Genomic DNA, 24,100 nt, shown 5'->3' with positions numbered 1-24,100 from the left:
AGTGTCATGCAGTGTGTGTAAAGGGCCATGGAGGTTGGTGGATGGCATGAGTAATATGAGTTGGCATGAATGAGGCATGGGGCATGTGTGAGGGGTGAATGCTAGAGGGCCTTACTGTTTTTAATATAACTGGGACAAGGCCCCATACAACTGAGGTGGGTCTGTAGCTGCCTCCGCAGTATTTCTGGATCGATAGACCCAACCCCTCTTCACTCCCAACCTCACCACCCCAAAGAATGCAAATCCGATTATTTGAGGAAGTTTCTACCAAACTGGGCTTGGGGAGTAGAGAGTTTTGCTGACTGTGCACCTACCTGACTTGTGATCGAAAATTTAGCACCAGCACTAAGTAAAGTCAACCTACACTTCTTAAAGCTAGCCAGCTTGTTTTCAAGGGAAGGTGCTTTCTGATTACAGCAGGGGCTGGAGGTAGCTGTGAATGGATCTCTGAGCTGGAACAATGAAGCACCCGGACAGAAAGAGGGCCTGAGGTTTTCAGATGAACAGCCAGAGACCTTAATTCAGGAAGGCAGGTAATTTTCTGCAGGGGTTCAGCAGACTCTCCAGACATCCACCACAAAGGCAATGGGACCAGATAGACATGGAGGTCAATGCTGGCAGTCTGGCTGCAGACAGACCTGCAGACAGTGCTGAAAAAGGTCCAATGACCTCACACGAATGGTCAAGATTAGTGATTGCATCGTCAAACTATACAACCAACATCGCACATTATTCAATATACCATAACCCCCATTACTCACCCATCAGCAATCTTTGGCAATCGTGACTGATGCCAAACATTCCGGTTCTCCACCTCACTCGCACCCAGTTACCAACTGTTGCTCATCTCACACACGTCCCACAGCTTCCACATGCTTTCAGCTATGGCAGGCATATCGCCCAAACACATTGCAACCCATTCGCTGACACTCCTCTCTCTATTTTGCAGGACAAGGAGGCAGAAAACTGCAAAGAACCAGTGTGGCACAGCAGCATATCACCCCTTTGGTAAAGATGGTGTTCAGCATTACTTCACGACCACGGCTGGGGCCACGACAATTGGTGTCAGTGAAGCTGTCTAGGATGAACGTATATTGCAGCCTTATCTGATTTTCTCAGATCCACTTCCTTCTCATTCCACAATCTGCTATAATGTACAAATGACAGATGGTGTGGCCATGTTCCTCTTCCTTTCCACCCAGCTGCACTCATTCCAGGTTTCTTGTGCACCATCAGGCCCTCTACCCTCTGGTCCAAGCACATCACAAACTTAAAACCCAGCCCAGGGAGTTGGAACTTGGTGGTTGATTAATTCCTCTGTATTCTGTGAATAATCACAGAACAACGGCACCTTTCTCAGACCAACCAAATAACGAAAAGTAATTGAGCTGGATTCTCCGACTTTGAGGCTATGTCCGGAGGAAGTGTCTCGTTCTCTGATGAGAAAATCGGTGAGGCCCCAGCACTGACCCTCTGACCAGTGAGGGGCTTTCAGCCACGCCACGTAAAACACACGGCCTTCACAAAATAAATGGCCATGTCCGTGGCCTGCAGCGGTCGCGCTGTACAACATGGCATTCGCCGCACGGACCCGACCTGCCAGATAATGTCCCCCTGGACACTCCCTCGCCAACCCCGGGCCACCTCCCATCAGTTCCCCCAGACCTCGCTGAAGCCCCCCAGCCAGTGACATGTCTACCCCCCCCCCCCCCCCCCCCCCCCCCCCCCCCCCCCGATTATTGTGATGGTGCTGGACACAGAACACAGTCCGCAGCCACCACGCTGGGATCCCGAAATCTGAGAGCACATGTGGCCTGCACCGTCGGGAATTCAACCATTGGGGGCGGAATACCGGGGTTGGGGGCGGAGCACCGGGGTACGACCTTCAGGTAACGTCTTGAGGCCGTCCCAAAAGCGTGCGGCATACACCCTGATGATGCCATTTTGGAGGGGAGTATGCCGCACGCTTTTGGGACGGCCTCAAACCTTACCTGAAAGCCTTTAAAAGGGATTCTCTGCCCGATCGCTGATTACGAAATCACCATCGGCAAGCGGAGAATCCTGCCCATGAATAAACTTGGGATCGTCCTCCTCTGTACAGCTCTAAAATACAATGTTTTGAGATCACTGAGTAATCAGGAGACACTGAGAAGAAAGCTTGGTCATAAAAGTTCCTGACATGCTCAGCATTTTATTTTGTCACATTATATTAAATCTCAATTCCCACATCCAGGGACTTGCATGTTTCTAGTATTTAATCAGTTTTACCCTTGACCTGTAAAACACAGTATGGAAGCACATTTATTCAACATTCTTCCAAGCCAGGTTGCTCTTAGCTTTGAGTTTCAGCAAGGAGATTTTGGGCCATATTTTCCCCTGCTAAATGCCTCTCCGCGGTATAAATCAAAGAAGGGCAGGGAAGTCCTGGTGGTGTCCTCGCCAACATTTGACTCTCAACTGACATCATGAGGAAAAATGAGCTGAAACCAGTTGGGTAATATCAACTGGTCACAATGGAATTTTACTGGAATTAACAGGCCCCAACTGGTTCAACTGGACACGACCGGGACAACTGGAGTTCGTAACTGCAACTTGCCCAGCTAACTTTATTTCTGACTGCTAATTGGTGACATTACCATGGCTCTATTATCTCCCCAATATAGCCAGAACAACTGCCACTTACAGCACAAGCCATTGTTGATACCGCCTGCCAAATGCCTTCAACTAGAACCATTTGGCTTCTGATAGAACAAGTTGGCAGGCTATTTGTAACCAGTTGGGAGTAAGTGGAGCCAATTGAATGTGTACTACTTCAGTGATTCTTTGAACTTGGAACTGTAGCAGTTGAAGCCAACTAGATTGGCTTCACAGAATCATAGAATCACAGAATTGTTATGGCGCAGAAGGAAGCCATTCGGCCCATTAGGATTGCACCTGCTCTCCACAGGAGCATTATGACGTAGTGCCATTCTCCTGCCTTTTCCCTGTACCCTTGAACAATCAAATAATGATCTAATGCCCTCTTGAATGCCTTATTGAACCTGTCACCTTCCTGGAAGTGCATACCAAACCCGAACCATACCATTCGTTGCGTGGAAAAAGTTTTTTTCACATCAGATTTGCTTCGTTTGCAAATCACTTTAAACCTGAGCCCTCTCATTCGCAACCCTTTCACAAGCGGGAACAGATTCTCTCTTTCTACTCCGCCCAGCCCCCTCGTGATCTTAAACATCTCTATCAAATCTCCTCTTAGCCTCCTTCTCTCCAAGGAGAATAGTCCCAATCTCTCCAATCTATCCTTGTAACTGAAGTTTCTCATCTCTGGAACCATTCTTGTAAACCTCCTCTATACTACACTCCTGAATGCTTCACCTGATGCCTGTGTCTATGTATTTACATTGAGTATCTATGTTTGCCCTATTTTGTTTTATGTATGGAATGATCTGTCTGAACTGTACACAGAAAAATACTTTTCATTGTACCGCAATACATGTTACAATAAACAAATCCAAACCTAATGTGTTCACATCCTTCCTATAGCACTGTACCCGGAACCATACACAATATTCCAGCTGAGGTCTTGTATAAGTTCAGCATCACCACTTTGCTCTTCTACTCCATGCCTCTATTCGTAAAGTCCAGAAGACTATGATTTATTAACTGCTCTCTCCACCTGTCCTGCCACCTTCAATGATCTATGCAAAAATACACCGAAGTCCCTCTGCTCTTGTACTCTCTAAAGAATTTTACCCTTTATTTTATATTGTCTCTGCATGTACTTCCCACTGAAATGTATCACCTCATATTTTTCTACATTGAACTTCATCAGCCCTCCCCACCAACCTGTCTCTGCTGTTTTGAAGTTCTACGCTGTCCTCTTCACATTTCACAATATTTCCAAATGTCATGTCATCCGCAAACTTTGAAATTGTTCCCTGTATACCAAGATCTAGGTCATTATTATGTATCAGGAAAAGCAAGGGTCCCAGTCCCTTCCTCTCGGGAACAATAAACCTCTTCCAGCCCCAAAAATATCCATTGACCATTCTCGCTATTCTCTATTACTCAGCAGTTTTGTATCCGTGTTGCTCCTGTCCCTTTTAATCCATTATTTATTCCATTATCACGAGTCTGTTGTGTGGCACTGTATCAAATGCCTTCTGAAAGTCTGTGTATACCACATTATTGGCATTCCCCTCATCTACCCTTTCTGCTACCTCCTCAAAAAACTTAGTTAAACACAATTTCCCCTTTTGAGATTCAAATGAATGCAAATAAGGTTTGATCAGGTTTTCGCCCGTTCTGGGAGAGATCCTGATCATGCCAACTGAAGCGGGCCGGGAGAATGGTAAACTGTTTGACGACCGGTGCCAATTCCATTTTGGGGTTCTCCTGCTATTCTCCCGACATAGTGGAATTGCTGCTGGGCGTAACATAGCCAGAGAATCACCCTCTATAAATCCGAGGTCCACAGAGTGATTTGGTTTGCTAATCCTCTCCTGTGATTTCATTAGTGCGCAAAGAAATACTGAAATTACAATGTAGGAAACGCAGTGTTCAGCCTCTGGGTCAAAAGGATCGATTTTCCTAAAAAGGGGCGATTTTTTAACTTACTGTTGCTGCAGAGATTTATTTTTTTTGAAACTTTGAAGGAAGATCTTGGGCAGGATTCTCCGCAGCCCCGCGCCGAAATCGCGTTTGGCGCAGGGGCCGATAATTAACTTTCACGCCAAAATCGGGCCCGGCGCCTGTCCGGCGATTCTCCGTGACACGGGAATCGGCATGTTCGTGGAGTACTCCGCGCAGCTGGGGGGGCCCTGCCAGAGGCCCGCCCAGCGATCCTTCACTCCCAACTGGCCGAGATCCCAATGGCGTGGTTCTGAACACCTATCGCCGCTTGGGAAGCTCGCATGGCGGCTATGGACTCAGTCTGCAGCCACCCTGGTGGGGGGTGGGGGATTGGGCACTGGGGGGGGAGGCGGACTGATTCCCGGGCGCACAACCAATTGGGGGCTGGAGGAGTCGCCGTGCGCATGCGCGGACTCCAGAACGGAAGTGCGGGGGCCCGTTTCCACAGCCAAAGCTGCGTGAATCACTCTGGGTCCCTGCTAGCCCCTTCCTGGTGAGTGAATCGACTAACCTTTTTTATTGGAAACTCGGGAGTGAAACGCCAGCATTTTTACCCTGCCGTGGGGACATAGTCCCATTTTGGGAGAATCCAACCCCTTTTCTCCCCGACTCTGGGAGCTGGTGGCTGCTGCCCCGATTTATCTCGTTGCCAATTTAATACCTGCGAGGCTCAACAACTACTCGTCAGGTGAAATTTAACAGAACTATTTATTTGAATTTAATTGTATACAGGGAGGATGGCACCTCACTCCTTAACTTCCAGGGTGTCCATTGACCAGCGCTCAACCGCCACTCCAACCAACCGGCACGTCACAAATTCGGACCTGTGCTCAACCGCCGTTCCGCACTCCTAGACCCACACTCAACCGCCTCTCCGTACTCTCCGCCCCACTGCCACAGAAATCCATACTTTTCCAATCAACCCATCTTTTCCCACCTGGCTACCAAATCGAAAGACTGCCTGAGTAAATGTGCAAGGCAACTTGGGTGCATCAGCCCACATCTTCAAATCATGTTTGCATTTTGTCACAGGAGCACAGTATCTATCTTCACTTAGCACACCAAATCTCGGTTATCTGATCTTCCAGGCACACCATTACCCACGGATACACTGCACTCATAACAAGAGGGAGCTTTACTTCACACTATTATCACATTAGTAATCACTTTGAATATATGTTTGGGGATACAAAAACATTCTCATTTTAAAATGCACAGCAAATTTTGTTCAACTAAAAACCAATGAATCAGTGTCAGTTCTAATAGTCGGTTGCCACAAAAATGATCATTAAAAACAAAATGGCAAAGCCTTTGTTTCTCTTTGGGGTATCAATTGCTGCAGTCTTTGTTATTACGTGGTCTGCTAACCTTTAAACTGATCCTATTGCTTCAAACTCAGCCTTGCCTCCCTTGAACATACTGCCTAATCACTTTTGTAAGAACCAACCAAACCATTTCATAAGTCGCTATGAAACCAACACAGCATCGCCAATAAACTTTCAACTATGCAAGTAGATTAGAGAGGAGATAACCTATTTTAATTTTGCAATGATTTCCTCAAAACAACAACTGTCAAATGGTCCCTGCCCTGTAGGCCCCTGGCCTGATGTCCTCCACTCTGCCGATCCCTGGCTGCACCTGCCTCCTACTCCCATGGGTGGAGTGGGAGAAATGAGGCTAAGACAGGGAGGTAAGCAGCCAGGGACCCGGGGAATGGGAGGGAAGAAAACAAGTGATCCCTGGAGCTGAAGACAAATGTCCAGGGACCCACGGAGCAGAAGACAAAGGTCCAGGGACCCACGGAGTAGAAGACACAGGTCCAAGAACCAACGGAGCAGAAGACACAGGTCCAGGGACCCACGGAGCAGAAGACACAAGGCCAGGGACCCACGGAGCAGGAGACACAAGGTCAGGGACCCACGGAGCAGGAGATCCAAGGTTAATAATAATCTTTATTATTGTCGCAAGTAGGCTGATATTAACATTGCAATAAGCTACTGTGGAAAGCCCCTAGTCATCACATTCCGCACCTGTTCGGGCACACGGAGGGAGAATTCAGAATGTCCAATTCACCTATCAAGCACACCTTTTGGGACTAGTGGGAGAAACCGGAGCACCCGGACGAAACCCACACAGACACGGGGAGAACGTGCAGACTCAGCACAGACAGTGGCCCAAGCCGGGCATCGAGCCTGGGACCCTGGAGCTGTGAAGCAACAGTGCTAACCACTGTGCTACCACGCCACCCAGGTTGGCACTGCATGGTGCCAGGTTTGCACTGCGTGGTGGCAGGTTGGCACTGCGTGGTGCCAGGTTGGCACTGTGTGGTGCCAGGTTGGCACTTCATGGTACCAGGTCGGCTCTGCATGGTGCCAGATTGGCACTGCATGGTGCCAGGTTGGCACTATGTGGTGCCAGGTTAGCAATGCATGGTTCCAGGTTGGCACTGTATGGTGCCAGGTTGGCAATGCATGGTTCCAGGTTGGCACTGCATGGTGCCAGGTTGGCACTGTGTGGTGCCAGGTTGGCACTGTGTGGTGCCAGGTTGCCAATGCATGGTTCCAGGTTGGCATGATATGGTGCAAGGTTGGCAATGCATGGTGCCAGGTTGGCACTGTATGGTGCAAGGTTGGCAATGCATGGTTCCAGGTTGGCATGATATGGTGCAAGGTTGGCAATGCATGGTTCCAGGTTGGCATATAGGGTGCCAGGTTAGCAATGTGTGGTGCCAGGTTGGCACTGCCAGGGTGTCAAGGGGCCGTTTACAATATCTTAAATTAAAGCTCGATGGCTGGGACCTTAAAAATAATGCAGAATTAAAGAGGGTGGTGCCTGAACAGAGGTCTGAGAGCAACAGTAGAAAATAGAATAGCTGCAAGGGAAGATCTGAATAAGAAATGTTACAGGCCAAGAAGAAGCAGCTGGAGGCTATCATCCGCAAGCTACAGCATGAAATTGTGAAACTTTGAAAAGATAGGTGAGAAACAACTGTTGTTTTAACATTATGTAGGAATGATGCAGCTCTGTCTAATCAGAAACAGTACACTGGAGTTGTGCAAATGGCCTTCCCACTCTGATATCTGAATGATGCCGATTATTTTTCATCATGTTGCATCACCCGACACCACACAAGCAAAGGGCGTGGGACATGTCTGTAACCTCAGCACCAACCAAGCAGAATCAGCATGCTCCTGTCCCCCACCCCATATGGAGCACAAAGAAAACTGCAAACAGTTGTACACTGCAAGGTAGTGATTCTTATCAATTATTTTCAAAGCATTAGATAATCAATGTTTGGCTCCAGCAAAAAAATGATGGATCATTATGACAGAAGGCGCAGTATTAAACTTGCCTCCATCGCTCATGACTTGTCATTCAGTGAGACTGAACGATTAAATAGCCTCGCGTGGAATCTGCAGATAATCTGATTCTCCAGCATCTTCCAATTTTACATGTACGACACTAAGTATGTCCCTGATTTTACTTACAAATAAAATGGTCAAGTGAAGTGGGGAATAAGGCTCACAGTCAAAGAATTAATTCATTATCGGTCAAGTGCTTGAATTGGGAGTCTGTTGAGCTGAAGGGAACACATTTTCATCATAGGCAGCATAAAGGATGTAGTTTCTCTCTGAAGGAGGCCACTTTGCCAGCCTCTTGACTCTGGATTTGGAATTCCCTGACTGTTCAAGCTTCAACTTTTTCTCTTATTTTCGCAGCATCCTTTAACAGCCACCTCCTGTTGCAGGCGGGAAGGATTTCAAGAAAGAGTCGGAAAAATGACTAATATTTGAGAAAATGCAAGACCTCAACATGAGTCAAAAATCCAGAGAAACATCCAACATGTGAATCTAAAAAACGCTTATGGTCTGTATTTTGATTTCAAGCAGGTTTTGTGGTGCAGTGATGTGTCCCTACCTCCGGTTAATCATTTAAAAAATTAATTCATGGGATATGGGCGTCGCTGGCAAGGCCAGCATTTATTGCCCATCCTTAATTGCCCTTGAGAAGGTGGTGGGCAATTACCTTCTTGAATTGCTGCAGTCCATGTGGTGTAGGTACACCCACACTGCTGTTAGGGAGGGAGTTCCAGGATTCTGACAGTCAAGGAACAGCGATAAGTTTCCAAGTGGTAAGTAATTTGAAGGGGAAGCTCAAGGTGGTGGGAATGGCAGATATCTGCTGCTCATGTCCTTCTGGATGCTAGTGGTTGTGGATTTGAAAGGTGCCACCTCAGGAGGCTTGGTGAGTTACGGCAGTGCATCTTATAGATGGTACAGACAGCTATCACTGTACGTCGGTGATGGAGAGAGTGAATAAGAACAAAGAACAAGAACAAAGATCAAAGAACAGTACAGCACAGGAACAGGCCCTTAAGCCCTCCAAGCCGAAACCAACCTTCGTCAAAACCCTCAGCACTTCCTTGTGCCATATCCCTCTATACCCATCCTTACCATGTATTTGTCAAGATGCCTTTTGAACGCCGTTAATGTATCTGCTTCGCAACCTCCCCTGGCAACGCGTTCCAGGCACTCACCACCCTCTGCGTAAAAAAACCTGCCTCGCACATGTCCTCTAGATTTTGCCCCATGGAACTTATACCTATGCCTCCTGGTGATTGACCCCTTGACTCTGGGAAAGAGTGCCTGCCCTCCACTCTATCCATGCCCCTCATAATCTTGTAGGCCTCTATCAAGTCACCCCTCAACTTCCGTCTTTTGAAAACAGTCCGAGTGTATTCAGCCTCTCCACATAGCTAACACCATTCAGACCAGGCAACATCCTGGTAAACCTCCTCTGCAACCTCTCCAAAGCCTCCACATCCTTCTGGTCGTGTGACGACCAGAATTGTGCGCAATATTCCAAGTGCGGTTTCACTAAGATTCTATACAACTGTTGCATGACTTGTCCGTTTTTATACTCAATGCCCCGTCCAATGAAGGCAAGCATTCCGTATGCTTTCTTGACTACCTTGCCCACTTGTGTCGCCACCTTCAAAGATCTGTGGACATACAAGCCCAGATCTCTCTGATGTTCTATATTCCTAAGAGTTTTGCATTTACAATATAGTTCCCTTCCACGTTAGACCTAACAAAATGCATTACTTCACATTTGTCCGGATTAAACACCAATTGCCATTTCGCTGCTCAAGTCTCCAACCTATCTATGTCCTGCTGTATCTTCTGACAGTCCTCAACACTATCTGCCACTCCACCAACCTTGGTGTCATCCGCGAACTTACTAATCAGACTGGCTACATTTATCGTTTATGTACACTGTAAACAACAGAGGCCCCAGTACAGATCCCTGTGGAACACCACTAGTCACAGCCTTCCATTCAGAAATAAACCCTTCCACTGTTACCCTTTGCCTTCTGTGACCGAGCCAGTTCCGTATCATTATTACCACCTCACATCTGATCCCGTGTGGGTTCACCTTTTGTACCTGTCTGCCATGAGGCACCTTGTCAACGGCTTTACTGAAGTCCATGTAAACAACATCCACCGCCCTCATCAATCATCTTTGTCACCTCCTCAAAAACCTCAATCAAGTTAGTGAGGCATGATCTCCCCTTCACCAAACCATGCTGTCTGTCGCTTATGAGTCCATTTGTTTCCAAATGGGTATGAATCCTGTCCCTGAGAATTGCTCCCTGGCCTATAGTTTCCTGGATTATCCCTGCTATCTTTCATAAACAGCTATTCACATCAGCTCGTCTCCAGTTCTCTGGGATCTCACATGTTGCCAATGAGGATACAAAGATGTCAGTTAAGGCCCCAGCAATTTCCTCCCTGCTTCCCTCAGTATTCTGGGCTAAATCACACTCAGCCCAGGAGACTTATACCTAAATGTCTTTTAAAACACCCAATACCGCCTCCCTTTTGATGTCAACATGACCCAGACTGTCCACACACCTTACCCAAGAATCATCTTCCACAAAGTCCTTATCTTTGGTGAACACAGATGCAAAGTACTCATTTAGTACTTTGCCCATTTTCTCTGGCTCAACACCGAAATTCCCCCCATTGTCCTTAAGTGGTCCAATCCTTTCTCTGGCCATCCTCTTGCTTTTTAACATATGAATGAAAAGCTTTGGGATTCACCTTAATCCCACTTTCCAAGGAGTTTTCATGACCCTTCCTAACACTCCTAATTTCCCACTTAAGTACCTTCCTACTTTCTTTATACTCCTCAAGGCTTTCGACTGTTCCCACCCTTCTAGGCCTTACACATGCTTCCTTTTCTTTTTTGACGAGGTTCACAATATCACTTGTTACTCTAGTCTTCCTAAACTTCCCATACTTATCCTTCATTCTCTCAGGAACGTGACTTTCCTGAATCCTAATCAACTGTCGCTTGAAAGACTCCCACATGTCCAATGTTGATTTACTCTCCAACAGCCGCACACAATCCAAATTCTTCAATTCCTGTCTAATGTTATCGTGATTTGCCTTTGCCCAGTTTAACAACTTAATGCGAGGATCAGCCTTATCCCTCTCCAAAAGTACCCTAAAACTTTCAGAATTGTGGTCACTACTCCCAAAATGTGCCCCTACTGAAACCTCTGATGCGCTATCAATTACGACGAGACGAGAGTAGAGTGTAATCGAGGCTTTATTATACAGAGATGTGTAGCCTCCCGCAGCTGCTGCCGAAATGGCTGCTGTACGGGGAGCCCACACATTTATACTCCGCCTACTGGGTGGAGCCAGCAGGCAGGGATCTACCCCTGTACCTATAGTACAGGGGCCTTACCGTAATACACCTCATATGTGATACATACAACAGTGGTAACTACCACATTCACCCCCTGATAAAAAACAGTCCAGCGGGGGTGGTGGAAGACTATTTACATGCATAGGTTAACATTTTAGGAAAAGTTTACAAATTCAGACGATCGGGCATCTTGATCCTCCGTTGTGAGCACCACAGTCCCAGCGGCGATGTAGGCGTCGGTTCAGACGCCGGTGACTCCAGGAGCGTGTCGACCTCATCTTCATCCCCGGGTGGGACCAAGGGGAGGAGTCCTGGAGTGGAGGCTGTGGTGAGTTGCGCTGGGGGGAGGAAGGGTGGTGCCGGGGTAAAGCGGGGGTGTGGGGACCCAGCTGGTGCCAGGTCCCTGAAGGAGACTGTCTTGGCAGCTGTCGTGGTATCCAGCAGAGGGCAGCAGAGCAGAGCTACTGATCAGCTGTTCTAGGGAAATTTGCATACGTGCAGTGCGGTCAGCCTAATTTGAAGGTAAACCTGCGAAGGAGACCCAAGGAGTTTGAGTGAAGGCAAGCATCCAGCAGAGGGCAGCAGAGCAGAGCTACTGATCAGCCTCACGGTAGCATGGTGGTTAGCATCAATGCTTCACAGCTCCAGGGTCCCAGGTTCGATTCCCGGCTGGGTCACTGTCTGTGTGGAGTCTGCACGTCCTCCCCGTGTGTGCGTGGGTTTCCTCCGGGTGCTCCGGTTTCCTCCCACAGTACAAAGATGTGCGGGTTAGGTGGATTGGCCATGCTAAATTGCCCGTAGTGTAAGGTTAATGGGGGGATTGTTGGGTTACGGGTATAGGGTGGATATGTGGGTTTGAGTAGGGTGATCATTGCTCGGCACAACATCGAGGGCCGAAGGGCCTGTTCTGTGCTGTACTGTTCTATGTTCTATGTTCTGGGGAAATTTGCATACCTGCAGTGCGGTCAGCCTAATTTGAAGGTGGTTTGTGGAGGGGCTGTTGTCAAGTGACAGTTAAACCCGAAACACTTTGTCAGTGTTTCCCACCCTACCTCCTCCTCTAACCAAAAAAAAAACCACGGTTGTTGGGAAGCGGGAGCAGGGGCCTGTCGTGAAGGTGAGTGAGTGCCTTTAAATTTGCTTACATTTCAGCGGCAGCAGTGTTTGAGGGAATATCAGGTAAGCTCTTCCTTTCTTTTTCTTTTTCTTGTTTTTTTTTAAACCTAGAAGTGATGTCAGGGAAGGCAGTACAATGCTCCTCCTGCAGAATGTTTGAGGTGAGGGACGCCGTCAGTGTCCCTGCTGATTTCATCTGTGGGAAGTGCACCCAACTCCAGCTCCTCAAAAACCGTTTTAGGGACCTGGAGCTTGAGCTGGATGAACTTCGGATCATTCGGGAGGCAGAGGGGGTCATAGATAGGAGCTTCAGTGAAGTAGTTACACCAAAGACTGGAGATAGATGGGTAACTGTAAGAGGGACTGGGAAGAAGCAGTCAGTGCAGGGACCCCCTGCGGTGGTTCCCCTGAGTAACAAGTATACCATTTTGGATACTTGTGGGGGGGGGGGGGGGGGGGACTTACTAGGGGTAAGCCATGGGGTACGGGCCTCTGGCACGGAGTCTGTCCCTGTTGCTCAGAAGGGAAGGGGGGAAAGGAGTAGAACATTAGTAATTGGGGACTCAATAGTCAGGGGCACAGATAGGAGATTTTGTGGGAGCGAGAGAGACTCACGTTTGGTATGTTGCCTCCCGGGTGCAAGGGTACGTGATGTCTCGGATCGTGTTTTCCGGGTCCTTAAGGGGGAGGGGGAGCAGCCCCAAGTCATAGTCCACATTGGCACTAACGACATAGGTAGGAAAGGGGACAAGGATGTCAGGCAGGCCTTTAGGGAGCTAGGATGGAAGCTCAGAGCGAGAACAAACAGAGTTGTTATCTCTGGGTCGTTGCCCGTGCCACGTGATAGTGAGATGAGGAATAGGGCGAGAGAGCAATTAAACACGTGGCTACAGAGATGGTGCAGGTGGGAGGGATTCAGATTTCTGGATAACTGGGGCTCTTTCTGGGGAAGGTGGGACCTCTATAGACAGGATGGTCTACATCTGAACCTGAGGGGCACCAATATCCTGGGGGGGAGATTTGTTAGTGCTCTTTGGGGGGGTTTAAACTAATTCAGCAGGGGCATGGGAAGCTGGATTGTAGTTTTGGGGTACGGGAGATTGAGAGTATAGAGGTCAGGAGCACAGATTTGACTTCGCAGGAGGGTGCCAGTGTTCAGGTAGGTGGTTTGAAGTGTGTCTACTTCAATGCCAGGAGTATACAAAATAAGGTAGGGGAACTGGCAGCATGGGTTGGTACCTGGGACTTCGATGTTGTGGCCATTTCAGAGACATGGATAGAGCAGGGACAGGAATGGTTGTTGCAGGTTCCGGGGTTTAGGTGTTTTAGTAAGCTCAGAAAAGGGGGCAAAAGAGGGGGAGGTGTGGCGCTGCTAGTCAAGGACAGTATTACGGTGGCGGAAAGGATGCTAGATGGGGACTCTTCTTCCGAGGTAGTATGGGCTGAGGTTAGAAACAGGAAAGGAGAGGTCACCCTGTTGGGAGTTTTCTATAGGCCACCTAATAGTTCTAGGGATGTAGAGGAAAGGATGGCGAAGATGATTCTGAAAAAGAGCGAAAGTAACAAGGTAGTTGTTATGGGAGACTTTAACTTTCCAAATATTGACTGGAAAAGATATAGTTCGAGTACATTAGATGGGTCGTTCTTTGTACAATGTGTGCAGGAGGGTTTCCTGACACAATATGTTGACAGGCCAACAAGAGGCGAGGCCACATTGGATTTGGTTTTGCGTAATGAACCAGGCCAGGTGTTAGATCTGGAGGTAGGTGAGCACTTTGGAAACAGTGACCACAATTCGGTGACCTTTACGTTAGTGATGGAAAGGGATAAGTATACCCCGCAGGGCAAGAGTTATAGCTGGGGGAAGGGCAATTATGATGCCATTAGACATGACTTAGGATGTGTAGGTTGGAGAAGTAGGCTGCAAGGGTTGGGCACACTGGATATGTGGAGCTTGTTCAAGGAACAGCTATTGCATGTTCTTGATAAGTACGTACCAGTCAGGCAGGGAGGAAGGGGTCGAGCGAGGGAACCGTGGTTTACCAAAGAAGTGGAATCTCTTGTTAAGAGGAAGAAGGAGGCCTATGTGAAGATGAGGCGTGAAGTTTCAGTTGGGGCGCTTGATAGTTACAAGGAAGCGAGGAAGGATCTAAAGAGAGAGCTAAGACGAGCAAGGAGGGGACATGAGACGTCTTTGGCAGGTAGGATCAAGGAAAACCCAAAAGCTTTCTATAGGTATGTCAGGAATAAAAGAATGACTAGGGTAAGAGTAGGGCCAGTCAAGGACAGTGGTGGAAGTTGTGTGTGGAGGCTGAGGAGATAAGCGAGATACTATATGAATACTTTTCGTCAGTAATCACTCAAGAAAAAGATAATATTGTGGAGGAGAATGCTGAGACCCAGGCAATTAGAATAGATGGCATTGAGGTGCGTAGGGAAGAAGTGTTGGCAATTCTGGACAAGGTGAAAATAGATAAGTCCCCGGGGCCTGATGGGATTTATCCTAGGATTCTCTGGGAAGCCAGGGAAGAGATTGCTGAGCCTTTGGCTTTGATTTTTAGGTCATCATTGGCTACAGGAATAGTGCCAGAGGACTGGAGGATAGCAAATGTGGTCCCTTTGTTCAAGAAGGGGAGTAGAGATAACCCCGGTAACTATAGGCCGGTGAGCCTAACGTCTGTGGTGGGTAAAGTCTTGGAGAGGATTATAAAAGATACGATTTATAATCATCTAGATAGGAATAATATGATTAGGGATAGTCAGCATGGTTTTGTGAAGAGTAGGTCATGCCTCACAAACCTTATCGAGTTCTTTGAGAAGGTGACTGAACAGGTAGACGAGGGTAGAGCAGTTGATGTGGTGTATATGGATTTCAGTAAAGCGTTTGATAAGGTTCCCCACGGTCGGCTATTGCAGAAAATACGGAGGCTGGCGATTGAGGGTGATTTAGAGATGTGGATCAGAAATTGGCTAGTTGAAAGAAGACAGAGAGTGGTAGTTGATGGGAAATGCTCAGAATGGAGTTCAGTTACGAGTGGCGTACCACAAGGATCTGTTCTGGGGCCGTTGCTGTTTGTCATTTTTATAAATGACCTAGAGGAGGGCGCAGAAGGATGGGTGAGCAAATTTGCAGACGACACTAAAGTCGGTGGAGTTGTAGACAGTGCGGAAGGATGTTGCAGGTTACAGAGGGACATAGATAAGCTGCAGAGCTGGGCTGAGAGGTGGCAAATGGAGTTTAATGTGGAGAAGTGTGAGGTGATTCACTTTGGAAAGAATAACAGGAATACGGAATATTTGGCTAATGGTAAAATTCTTGGTAGTGTGGATGAGCAGAGGGATCTCGGTGTCCATGTACATAGATCCCTGAAAGTTGCCACCCAGGTTGATAGGGTTGTGCAGAAGGCCTATGGTGTGTTGGCCTTTATTGGTAGAGGGATTGAGTTCCGGAGCCATGAGGTCATGTTGCAGTTGTACAAAACTCTAGTACGGCCGCATTTGGAGTATTGCGTACAGTTCTGGTCTCCTCATTATAGGAAGGACGTGGAAGCTTTGGAAAGGGTGCAGAGGAGATTTACCAGGATGTTGCCTGGTATGGAAGGAAAATCTTATGAGGAAAGGCTGATGGACTTGAGGTTGTTTTCGTTAGAGAGAAGAAGGTTAAGACTTAATAGGGGCATACAAAATGATCAGAGGGTTAGATAGGGTGGACAGCGAGAGCCTTCTCCCGCGGATGGAGGTGGCTAGCACGAGGGGACATAGCCTTAAATTGAGGGGTAATAGATATAGGACAGAGGTCAGAGGTGGGTTTTTTACGCAAAGAGTGGTGAGGCCGTGGAATGCCCTACCTGCAACAGTAGTGAACTCGCCAACATTGAGGGCATTTAAAAGTTTATTGGATAAGCATATGGATGATAAGGACATAGTATAGGTTAGATGGCTTTTAGTTTTTTTCCATGTCGGTGCAACATCGAGGGCCGAAGGGCCTGTACTGCGCTGTATTATTCTATGTTCTATGTTCTATGCCACATAGGCGTATTGCGGTTTCGCGTGGAGTAGCTGTACCCTCTCAACCAACGGGTCCGCCTTGTGGAGCTGCACGTGCTTGCGGAGGAGAATGGGTCCTGGAGCTGCCAGCCACGTTGGGAGCGAAACCTCGGAGGTTTCCTGGGGAAGGCAAAGAGATGTTCATGAGGGGTTCATTAGGCGCAGTGCAAAGGAGCGACCGAATGGAGTGAAGAGCGTTGGGGAGGACCTCTTGCCAGCGAGAGGCCGGGAGATTCCTGGACCATAGGGCCAGCTGAACGGCCTTCCAGACCGTCCCATTCTCCCGCTCCTCCTGTCCGTTTCCCCGGGGGTTGTAGCTGGTCGTCCTGCTCGTGGCTATGCCCTTGCTGAGCAGGTACTGGCGTAGCTCATCGCTCATAAATGAGGATCCCCAGTCGCTGTGGACGTAGACGGGGAAACTGAACAGAGCGAAGATGGTGTTGAGGGCTTTGATGTCGGTGGCAGACGTCATATCGGGGCATGGGACGCTGAAGGGGAATCTGGAGTATTCGTCGACCACGTTAAGAATGTACGTGTTTTGGTCGGTGGAGGAGAGGGGCCCTTTGAAATCCACGCTGAGGCATTCAAAGGGGCAGGAGGCCTTCACTAGGTGCGCTCGGTGTGGCCGGTATAAGTGCGATTTGCAGTCTCTAGTGATAGCCCTGACCTCCTCAATGGAGTAGGGCAGATTGCGGGCCTTTATGAAGTGAAAAAACCGGGTGACCCCTGGGTGACAGAGATCGGCGTGTAGGGTCCGGAGACGGTCCACATATGCGCTGGCACATGTACCTTGGGAGAGGGCATCGGGGGGCTCATTGAGCTTACCGGGGTGATACAATATCTCGTAATTGTAGGTGGAGAGCTCGATCCTCCACCTCAAGATCTTATCATTTTTGATCTTGCCCTGCTGCGTGTTGTTGAACATGAAGGCAACCAACCGTTGGTCAGTGAGGAGAATGAATCTCCTGCCGGCCAGGTAATGCCTCCAATGTTGCACCGCTTCTATAATTGCTTGGGCCTCCTTCTCGAAGGAGGAGTGCCGATTTTCGGAGGCATGGAGGGTGCATGAAAAGAATGCCACGGGCCTGCCTGCCTGGTTGAGGTTGGCGGCCAGAGCGACGTCTGATGCATCGCTCTCGACTTGGAAGGGGAGCGTCTCGTCAACCGCATGTATCGCGGCCTTGGCGATGTCAGCCTTGATATGGTTGAAGGCCTGGTGAGCCTCGGCTGTCAATGCGAAAGCGGTGGAGTGGATGAGTGGCCGGGCCTTGTCCGCATAGTTAGGGACCCACAGGGCTTAGTACGAGAAGAACCCCAGGCATCGTTTGAGGGCATTGGGGCAGTGGGGAAGAGGGAGTTCCATGAGGGGGCGCGGCCAGGGTCGATCAGGGTCGGGCCCTAGAACTCCATTTTGAACCACATAGCCGAGGATGACTGAGCGGTTAGTGCTGAACACGTACTTCTCCTTCTTGTATGTTAGGTTTGAGAGTTTGGCGGTGTGGAGGAATTTGGAAAGGTTAGCGTCATGGTCCTGCTGGTCGTGGCTGCAGATGGTGACGTTATCCAGGTACGGGAAGGTGGCCCGCAGTCAGTACCGGTCAACCATTCAGTCCATCTCCCGTTGGAAGACCGAGACCCCGTTAGTGACACCGAAGGAAACCTGAAGAAAGTGGTAAAGGCGCCCGTCTGCTTCAAATGCGGTGTACGGGTGGTCCGCCTTGCGAATGGGGAGCTGGTGGTAAGTAGATTTCAGGTCCACTGTCGAGAAGACCCGGTACTGTGCAATCTGATTGACCATATCAGATGTGTGTGGGAGGGGGTACGCGTCGAGCTGCGTGTACCAATTGATGGTCTGACTGTAGTCAAAGACCATCCTGTTTTCCTCCCCAGTTTTCACAACTGCCACTTGGGCTCTCCAGGGGCTGTTGCTGACTTTGATAATGCCTTCCCGTAGCAGCCGCTGGACCTCAGACCTGATGAAGGTCCTGTCCTGGGCACTGTACTGTCTGCTCCTGGTGGCGATGGGTTTGCAATCCGGGGTGAGGTTTGCAAACAGAGAAGGCGGGTCGACCTTAAGGGTTGTGAGACCGCAGATAGTAAGTGCTGGTAGGAGCCCACCAAATTTCAGGATTAGACTCTGGAGGTTGCACTGGAAGTCCAGGCCGAGTAGCAAGGCAGCGCAGAGGTTGGGGAGGACGTAGAGCCAGAAGTCGCTGAACTCTACGCCCTGGATGGTGAGGGTGGCGGTGCAGTACCCCCGGATCGCCACGGAGTGGGATCTGGAGGCCAGGGAGATTTTCTGGTTACCGCGAGGGAGCTGCGCCTTTCCGTATCGGGGTGGATGAAGCTCTTAGTGCTCCCGGAGTCAAGAAGGCATGATGTCTTGTGCCCATCGACCTTCACTGTCGTCGTCGAGTCACGAGGTTGTGCGGTCGGGACTCGTCGATTGTGATGGAGTCGAGATGCGGCTGGTGTTTCAAGGCCCCTGGCTGGCCGGCGGCAGTTGCAGGCAATGAGCGGCCCAATGAGGTGCCCGACGAGCAGGGGTCCTGAGGCGGAGAAGATGGCGGCGCCCATGGGGCGCACATGGCGGGCAGCATTAAAGATGGCGGCGCCCACGGGCCGCATGTGTCTGAGGCGATGAAGATGGCGGCGCCCATGGGCCGCATGAGGTCTGAGGCTAGGAAGATGGCGGCGCCCATGGGCCGCACGTGGGTTGCGGGGGCGGAGATGGCAGCACCCACAGGTCGCACGTGGGGGATGCAGGGACAATGGGCCTGGTTACAGTGGCGATCGAGCGGGCCTGGCACACTGCAGGGAAATGTCCTTTCTTCCCGCAGGCCTTGCAGAGCGCACTCCACTCCGAGCAGCACTGCCGGAGGTGCTTTTTCTGTCGGGGGCATACGCTTGTAGATTGCGGTAGGCGACTGTGAGTTTGATCGCGTGTTTCTTGGTAGCCACGAGGCCGAGGGTAGCCCCTTCTGAGAGGTGCTGGGGGATGTATGCCGACCCGATGCCCGTAATGAAAGCGTCCCTAATTAGGAGTTCAGAATGATCAACAGCCGAAATGGCCTGGCAATCGCAGTCACTCACCAAGGCGTGCAGGGCATGCCAGAAATCTTCCACAGACTCACCGGAGAGTTGATCCCGCGTGGACAAGAGGTGCCTGGCGTAGATTTTGTTGATCTGCTGAGTGTAGTTCTCCTTCAGTAGAGCCATGGCCTCAGCGTAGGTAGGCGCATCCCAGATGACGGGAAAGATATCGGAGCTGAGCCGCGTATACAGGATCTGGAGCTTCTGTGCCTCTGGGAGTGATTCTGTCGCAGATCCGATGTATGCTTTGAAGCAAGCTAGCCAATGTGCGAAGGCCGACTTGGCGTTGTCTGCTTGAGGGTGCAGCTGCAGGCAATCAGGCTTGATGCGGAGATACATTGTTATAAAATCTCTGAGTAATAAATTGATGCACTATCAATTATGACGAGACGAGAGTAGAGTGTAATCGAGGCTTTATTACGCAGGGATGGCTGTAGCTCAGAGAGCCCACACATTTATACTCCGCCTACTGGGCGGAGCCAGCAGGCAGGGATCTACCCCCGTACCTGCAGTACAGGAGCCTTACCGTAATACACCTCATATGTGATATATACAACAGTGGTGACGACCACAACCTCAACCACCTGTCCAGGTTAATTCCCCAATACCAGATTCCATACTGTCCCTTCCCTATTTGGACTATCTACATATTGCAACATGAAGCCTTCCTGGATACACCTTACAAACACTGCCCCATCCAAGTCCCTCGCACTAAGTGAGTCCCAATCAATACAGGGGAAGTTGAAATCCCCTACCACAACAACCCTATTACTTTTGCACCTATCCAAAATCTCTCTACCTATCTGCTCCTCTATCTCTCGCTGGCAGTTGGTAGGGAGGGGGGGGGGGGGGGGGGGCTGTAATAAACCCTCAACATTGTGATTGCAATGAGGGTACAATTTGACATTTTGAACTTTATTTGTGATTTTTTTTGTTTTGTTTTGAGTCTGTCAGCACTCTTACTTGTGTTCAGCAGTTTTCAGTGTCTGCAATTTATGTGTTTAACTGTTGTTTTTTATTTCTTTCATTGCAGGAAATTGTGAATTGAACGATCCTGCACTCAACATTGCCAATGATGAAGATTTGTTTATGGTAACTGTCAAAATTTAACATTTTTACACTTTAACTACATTTATCTTTTGGTTTCTGTGCTGTTTATTTGTTTATTTTTTTGCTTCAGGTGTTTTGTGTTTTTATGTACGACAGTAAAATGTGACGCTTGCAGCAAGTGCAGCTAAGCTCTATCCACTTGTTTACAGCACACAGACACATCGGATAATGTTTTTCAGTCATTAGTGGTACTTATGTGAATGGATTTGATGAATTAATTGCCTAGATTTTCCTGCTTTGCAAGTTTTGAATATGCAGCTGCAGGGTGACCTATTCCACGTTGTACCCTTTCTCCTTTGATTGTTTGTCCCACAAGGAATGTCTTTTGTCCGGTACTTTCCCAGGCAGCCATGGGAGACTGTTCCCACAATGGGGAGTTTGAGTGATTTGTGTGGGAACTACAAGTTGATTGATTGATTGATTGACATTTACTGTCACATGTACCGAAGTACAGTGAAGGTCTTACGAGGAAAGGCTCAGGGAATTGAGGTTGTTTTCGTTAGAGAGGAGAAGGCTGAGAGGTGACTTAATAGAGACATATAAGATAGTCAGAGGGTTAGATAGGGTGGACAGTGAGAGTCTTTTTCCTCGGATGGTGATGACCAACACGAGGGGACATAGCTTTAAATTGAGGGGTGAGAGATATAGGACAGATGTCAGAGGCAGTTTCTTTACTCAGAGAGTAGTAGGGGTGTGGAACGCCCTGCCTGCAATAGTAGTAGACTCGCCAACTTTAAGGGCATTTAAGTGGTCACTGGATAGACATATGGATGAAAATGGAATAGTGTAGGTCAGATAGGCTTCAGATGGTTTCACAGGTCGGCGCAACATCGAGGGCCGAAGGGCCCGTACTGCGCTGTAGTGTTCTATGTTCTAAGACAAGTACAAGTTTTAGTTGATAACCCTTTCCCGACCGTTATTATGACGGCAAGACCCTTCAATTCCCACTGTCTCATCTTGAGGGTTTAGCTCAGTGGCCTGGACAGCTGGTTTGTGATGCAGAACAAGGCCAGCAGCACAGGTTCAATTCCAAGACCAGCTGAGAATTCTGAATTCTCCCTCTGTGTACCCGAACAGACGCTGGAATGTGGCGACTAGCGGCTTTTCACAGTAATGTCACTGCAGCGTTAATGTAAGCCTACTTGTGACAATAAAGATTATTTATCTTTTGAATGCTTACCAAATCCTCCAACCTGCTCTCAAGGTCACCAACACCCCACCCCCTGGGCCCATGGTCAAAATGTTCTTCTTGATATTTCACAAGGGTTGGCCACCTTACGTGGCTGGTTTCAAAGGGAATCAGTTGTGGCAGTAAATTTAACCAGGTTAACACGTCACAGTGGGAACCAGCTCTGCTGTTCAAATGGAAGACAGCTCAACTGGAAAACTGGGAGCAGCTCAACTGCTCAAGAGGGACAAGTTCAACTGGCTAACTGGGATCAGCTCAACTAGCCGACTGGAGCGAGTTTGACAAGAACATTTTGAATTTCCATTGAAAGCAGGTTCGAGTTGGGAACTGATTTGCATTCCCACATGAGTATATGAGCATTCTCACATTGTTAGATATTGCTGTGGAAAACGTGACATCTATGTTTCTCTAATTTACACACAAGAATGATACGTCAGAAAATACATTATTTATTGAAAAGTGAATTGGGAATCGTGAAGTTGCGGATGGAGCTCCATCATTCCAATTCCTTCTATCTTCCTTCCTGTAGATCTGAATACTCCTCATGTATTTTTTGGACTTGTGCCTTCTTGCTCTCCTGATTTCACTTTTTCTCTCATTTTCCACAGAGACCTGGAGCTGTACATGAGGCTCGTAATTGTGTGATGAACCCAAAAAGGAAAAAAAGGAAAATCTCCAGTGGGATTCTCTGTCGGCGGGATCCTCCATTTTGCCGCAGTTCACTCATGTCTGTGGGCTTCCCGATGGCACAGGGGTAGCCACAATAGGGAGCCCCATTGACCAGCTGCGGGAACGGAGAATCCCGCTGCCGGTGGGGGTGCGCCGCACCGGAAAATGAGTTTGGCGGGATGGAGAATCCTGCAGCTTTTAAGTCGAACATTGAACATCGAACATCCAGTGCACAAGGAGGCCATTCGGCCCATCGAGTCTGCACCGACCCACTTAAGCCCTCACTTCCACCCTATCCCCGTAACCCAATAAGCCCTCCCAACCATTTTGGCCACTAAGGGCAATTTATCATGGCCAATCCACCTAACCTGCACATCTTTGGACTGTGGGAGGAAACCGGAGCACCCGGAGGAAACCCACACAGACACGGGGAGAACGTGCAGACTCCGTACAGACAGTGACCCAGTGGGGAATCGAACCCGGGACCCTGTCGCTGTGAAGCCACAGTGCTATCCACTTGTGCTACCTTGTTGAAGATCAGGCTCTCGGAGTTTTGTGAGCTACTATTCCCAGGGGGCCATGGCAGTGGAATGGCTGCACATGCGCAGCTTGTGCCTTTTCTCATCTACAGGCCAGTACGTGGCTCTGCGCACATACACTGTTTGTTTCTCTTATATTTTGAGCTGGAAACAGTGACTGCACACCTCCACAGGAGGGAAAGAAGAAAGTGAAAAAGCACTGAAAGGGGGGATCAGATGACATGGGAGTGGAGTGCCATTCTGAAAGTGAGGAGGACACATGGGGGAGCCAAGGAGAAGGCCCCAAATGAAGAAGAACATCCTAAACCAGGGAGTGGGGCAGAAAGAAGTCCAAGGAAGGCTGTCCAGTTAAGGTACAAGGCCATTCATCTGAAACAGGTCCTGTAAAGTGAAGTTAAAACTAAGGTGCAGAGGAAAAGGTTCTAATTGTGAATTTCTGCCAGTGGGAGTTTCCACTCCCACTGAAGTGAATGGACCTTTGAGTGGCTCGCTGCATTTTCCAGCCCCTCCATCCCTGTAATATGGCCATATTACGGCAGTCTTGGAGCAAAGTGAGCTGGAAGAAACCCGAGGATCAGGAGAAGCAGCCGGAACCTGGTGACTCCTTACTACAGGCCGTTGGGAGCAATGGTATTCTGCTTGGCACGGTCGAATATCTGAGAAGGTTTATGGAAGGTGAAGATTCAATGCAAGAAGAGATCCCAGCAGTAGAACATCAGAAGGGGAGAATGAATCCTGGAGGTGGATCCTTGTTGAAAACATTTGTGTGAAAGCATCTTTGGGCGTGAATGCCGAGGCGAGTTCTTTTATGTGTGGAGGTTGCAAATCTTCATGAGGAAGACAGTGAGACTGGTTGACCCGCGATATAACACAAATCTTGGTAGCTGATGACAAATCGTTTGATTTTGGAGTGTGAAATGGCCTACATTTGGCCTATTAATTTCCATGTACTGCATACTTACTATTAGAATATATATTAGTTATTGTAAAT

General features: G+C 48.8%; 1 long non-coding RNA gene across 1 annotated transcript; it reads left to right on the top strand.

Moving 5' to 3' along the window:
- The first annotated feature begins 5,072 nt into the window (after positions 1 to 5,072).
- LOC119972294 lies at positions 5,073 to 22,844 on the top strand. Its single transcript, XR_005462028.1, has 4 exons — positions 5,073 to 5,317; positions 8,349 to 8,496; positions 20,636 to 20,694; positions 22,510 to 22,844. It is a non-coding gene; the product is annotated as an uncharacterized LOC119972294 (long non-coding RNA).
- The last annotated feature ends 1,256 nt before the right edge of the window (positions 22,845 to 24,100 follow it).

The sequence above is a fragment of the Scyliorhinus canicula genome, chromosome 10 (assembly GCF_902713615.1).
Source record: "Scyliorhinus canicula chromosome 10, sScyCan1.1, whole genome shotgun sequence".
In the NCBI taxonomy this organism is placed as follows: domain Eukaryota; kingdom Metazoa; phylum Chordata; class Chondrichthyes; order Carcharhiniformes; family Scyliorhinidae; genus Scyliorhinus; species Scyliorhinus canicula.
The sequence above is the reverse complement of the archived record's forward strand: the minus strand, read 5'-3'. Positions and strand labels throughout refer to the sequence as shown.